Source organism: Pteropus alecto, unplaced genomic scaffold, assembly GCF_000325575.1.
Source record: "Pteropus alecto unplaced genomic scaffold, ASM32557v1 scaffold3, whole genome shotgun sequence".
Lineage (NCBI taxonomy): Eukaryota > Metazoa > Chordata > Mammalia > Chiroptera > Pteropodidae > Pteropus > Pteropus alecto.
Window position 1 is genome coordinate 9628363 of NW_006442484.1, and position 5192 is coordinate 9633554.

Sequence of the window (5192 nt, forward strand, 5' to 3'; positions counted from 1 at the left end):
CAATACTTCATGAGTCCACTTATTTGAAGTATATAAGGTAATTAAGCTCATAAAAATAAAAAATTAATGATGGTTCCAGAGGTGGGTGGAGGGGTAAAGAGTAATTGTCATTCATGCAAGATGAAATAATTTTAGACATCTCTTACACAACAATGTGTATGTAGATAATAATACTGTACAATATTATTAACATTAAGAGGGAAAATTTGTTATTTTTAGCACAGTACTACATATGTGTATATGTATTCATAATTACAATCATAAATCTCATTATAAAGAAACCATTATAAGGTTAAATTTTTTACCTATTTTTTCAGGAAACAATGTTTCTCTTTGTTTCCTCTATTTAGATTGAATTGTTTCTTAGTCAAAGCTAAAAATGCTATAGTAGTATCAAGGATCTTAAACTGTCGTAATTTTTAAATTTCAAAAATTTAGGCAATGTTATTTTCGTATCTTTTACTTGTTTATTTTTTTCTGAATACCAAGGCAGAAATGAAGATATTTAACCACTATTAACTCAAATTCTTAATCTTAAGAAGGAAGACTAGTTTAACATCAAATGTTCTGACCTGGGTCTTTTGACTATTGCAAATCCGTGAAACTTAATGAATATTAATTACAAGTTCAGTCTTGGAATTTGGTTCTATTTTCTAAGGGAGGAAAACCACCTGTTCTAAAAAAATTTCTTCATAGCTAAGCTCAAACCAGCTTTGCATTTTTATCAAAACTAAAATTTCAGAAAAATCACGAAGATAATTTTTTCCAAGTAGCCTCCTTAGAAACCATCCAGGCCCACTATTGCTTTGGATATAGTTTTTTTTTTGGGGGGGGGGTTGTTTTTGTTGTTTTTAATGTGGAAATTTATTTCATGAGTATTGGTATATTTAAATTATACTCCTTCTTCATTGAGTTTATTGATATATGTTATTCCAGAAGCATATAAGGGAATTTTATTTCATATATAATTTTCCCAGGACTAAGGTCTACGTTCCCTCTAACTATTGTTGTGTGTGTATGTGTATATATATATGTGTGTGTGTGTGTGTGTATATATGTGTGTGTGTGTGTGTTTGTATATACACATATATATATATATTTAACATTATGACTTTGTGTTCTTTCATATTCCAAATAACATTTTATTTATGTATTTTTGTTGTTGGATTGTTTATTCATATTACACATGTATGCACACTTTCTCATGTATTTGGACTAGTTGTTTCTGATGAGATTCGGGACATGCTGCCCTGAAATATGGCCCCTTTATATATTGGCTGTCTAAAGCTGAAAGAGTTTGAGAAGATAGAAGAAGCGAAGAGGTCATTCTGATCTTTACCTCCTCACCCTTCTTCCCTGAAACAAGTCATAAAACTCTCATGTAAAAGATATGTTCCCTGTACCAGGAGGAAGGAAGACATTCTTATGATCAGAGATGGAAAATCTGGAAATGAGAAATCTACAAACAAATCTTGCTAAACTAATCCTTATCTTCCTAGTTATTTCTTCATCATTTACTATGTATACCCCAAATCCTTTGTCTTATGAATTTTCACAAATATATAAATATCTGTGTCTTTGTCTAAAAAGTATAAAAGTTTCCTGCTCTGGTCTCTCCTTTCAGGTCTTCATTCTTTTGTGAATGTTTCCGTGCACATGTAAAAATTTATTAAAATTTGTATGCTTTTCCCTTCTTATTCTGTCAGTTTAATTCTCAGATTAACCAAGGACTCTAAGAGAGTTGAAGAAACTATTTTCTCCCTTACATTTCCTTAAGCATCTACACTTCAAAGTAATTTTACCTTTTATTTATTTATTTATTTATTTATTTATTTATTTATTTAGTGACTATTTCTACCCTACTAACATCCTACTTAATCTGTAGTTAATTTACCTCCCCTGCTTCTCTTAATTTTCAAACAGTTAATTGAATACTGCACTCTTTTTTTTTTTTTTTCCATTTAATAATTGATAGCTCTGAATTTTACTCCAAGTGCAATTTTACCTACCACCTTTTGGCTTGATATGAAATACTGAAATTTTTCATGTGTTCTAAGAACGATAAATTAGATTTTTGGTTTAATTCATCTAAGATAAGGTTTTACCAATTATCTTAGCTTGACAATAATCTTTTGTTATAATTCCTATAGTTTTATTAATTGGATTCTATAATTTTTACCTTTTGCGGTTTGTTAAGAATTTGTTTGTGTCCTCATCATGCCAACAAGCAAAAAAGATCACAAAGATATTTTCACTTGCACACACTACAATAAATCCATTTACATGTCTTTCTTAGACTTCTTGTCAAGAATGACTACTCTTTAACAGTTATTTTTATTTATCCATTTGTTTATCTTAATAAGTGAATTTAATGAGATAGGAATAATCCAGTAGTTGGCAAGGGGTAAAGATATAGGAGCAAGGTATAAACAGGGGAACAAGATCTCTGAGGAATTATGAAGGAATGTACATCAGAGTCCAATAAGAAGATTAACTTATGCAGGCGCTAAGACATTTCTCATTGTTAAAAATGCAATAGTACACAATGGCATTGGAAATAGTTATTTGCTGTTTTTTGGTAGCATGAAATTGTCAGTATTCCTGAGTAATGGCTCCTAGTTTTACAAGGAATATAAATAAAACTTTCGATTAAACTATATATCTGTGGCATTAGGTCCCAGAATGTGTTAAGTTCAAATTCCTCATGGTAGCTTTGACAAGTATTTAAATTTTACCCATCCTTTCTATTCGGCTTCCCATTAAGTAATCAATTACACATATTCTCTGCTCCAATTACAATGTACACTTGATGTTGGGTAGACCATGTGGGCACATCTTTGAACATGCTCTTCCTTCTGCCTGAAACTATTTCTCATATCTTCAAGTGGTTAATTCTTGCTCACTCTTTAAGACTCAGCTCAACTGCCCCCATTACTGAAACCCTTTCTAATATTCCTCGACAAAGTTTTATTTTGTCATATCGCTATGCTCTCATAAAACATTGTATTTTCATGTATTAAGACACTTTTAGGTTTCATTTGCTTATTTACTTCTGATTATTCTACTAGACAAAAACTCTTCAAAGAAACTGTCTATGAATTTGGATCCCTAGGGCCAAGCACATAGTCAATTTTAATTAATCTGTATCAAAACCCATGCATACATACTTCAGAAGCATGAAGAAGACACTATTAGGATAGAGAGACTTCTCAATGAGTTTACAGAACTAATTATCACAGAATTTCACAGGGATGATATGCAAGTAGTTTTAATAAAAGATTGTAAAAAGTAATGACTTCTGTAGCACTATGAACAATATTGTAACAGTGATTGTTAACAGTAATTTATAAACACAAACATAAAAATAGCTTTCAAGAGTGAATTATAAAACTAATTATAAAGATAACTACTTTAATAATTAAGTGGAATAGCAAAAGGAACGTCTCAAAATGAAAGTTCACAGAGTGAGTGGTTGGAAACCTGAACTTCATAGATATGAAGATATGACTGAGAGAGGAAAAAAAAGAGAGAGGAAATGTAGGAATTCCATAGATTTCACCATTTTCTCCAGGTGTAAAATTGTAAAACTGATCAAAGCACTCCTCCATGATGAAATGCTCTTTACTTCGAAGAACTAATAATAATGTAATAAATTATACATTTTGTTTTCACGCCTACAGCACCTCATCTTCCTAGGTAGTCTCCCATCCAAGTACTAACTAGGCCTGACCCTGCTTAGCTTCTGGGATTAGAGGAAATCGGGCTTGTTCAGGGTGGTATGGCTGTAGACAACAAATAATTTTTTAAAGCAATTTATGCTCAGTAAAATTCTTCTGGATGAGAACTTTAGGAAACAAAACTGTCGGGGCACTCCATCAAAATATCCATGAAAATAAAATCAGCCAATCACTTCATTATCACTACAGCTTGACACTCTGAATGAAATACAGTAACTATGACTAAGCCTATAGATAAAGAATTTGGGACAAATGTGTTTACTGCTGTATCTTCACCCTACTGACAGTGTCTGGCTCATATCATTCAATATGTATATAATTGTGATGTGAATGAGGAAATATCCAAAAATTAAATACTGTGTGAGAGTAATTTATGTTAAAGTTGGGAACTGTAGCCTAAGTAGGAGTTAGTCACATATACAGTAAAGAATTCTAATCAGATAAATTATGTGCACAAAGATTTTGAGGCAAGAAAGAATTTAGAGAGTTCATGTAATTAAATGAAAAATATATATAGTCGGATTAGACACATCAAGAACTTAAGTTTAGAGAGGTAATCTGGGGTCATATCCTGGATAATCTTTTGACATAATAAGCATTTTCTATTTTACTCTAAAAATTTGGGAATTTTTCAAATTATTTTAATCAAGAAATTTTATGTTATGTTATAATCAGGTAATGCTCAAGGTATAATTTTGAAATTTAACAATTATATTGCTAAGTTAAAAATACTTTTGGTGCCAAACATTACGATGGCTAATGCATCAATTTTACTCAGTGTGTAATTTTATTTAATGTAAAATAAATTGAAGAAATTAAGCTATGCACACAGGCTTCTGAAATGTGAATCTATGGTATTTGTGGGTCATAGCTAAAATTCAAATTTAGAGTCTGTTCTCTAGAATTTTAAATATTGTTCGCCATAATCTGAGTGACAATTTATGTTGTAATTATCAACTAAATGAATACTAAATTAAAAACAAAAAACAGAAAGTCAAATATAAATCAAATAATAACTACTACAATCCTTTGTAGTTTGAACACTAGCAGTCTAAGAGTTTTGTTTTTTCCCCCTGTATCCTGAATTTGGTCTTATGATCATCATTTTCTGTCTGAGAGAGTTAAAGTGTGTTTTTCTTTAATTTTTAGGAGATAATAAAAGCATCTATTTTTAACAAAATCACAGAAAAATTAAACAATGATAGTTTTTTTTTTGCTCTAATTGTTTTTAGTAAAAAATTACAAGTATTAAATAATTTCTTCTTGCTATAAAAACATCAAATTTGCGAAGAACATATTGAGTACTGTATCTAATTTTGGTCTAGCATTAAAGGTTCTCAAATGGCTGCCTATCCCTCTTAATTCAAATCACATCATTTAATCACAGACCTCTTCATGAAGCAGAGTTTACAAGGGCACAGTTTCAAAATCAAGCTGACCTGGATTTAAATTGAG

General features: G+C 30.6%; 1 pseudogene; it reads right to left on the minus strand.

The window, feature by feature from the left end:
- Positions 1-3671: 3671 nt before the first annotated feature.
- LOC112470795 lies at positions 3672-3790 on the minus strand (annotated as a pseudogene).
- Positions 3791-5192: the final 1402 nt, after the last annotated feature.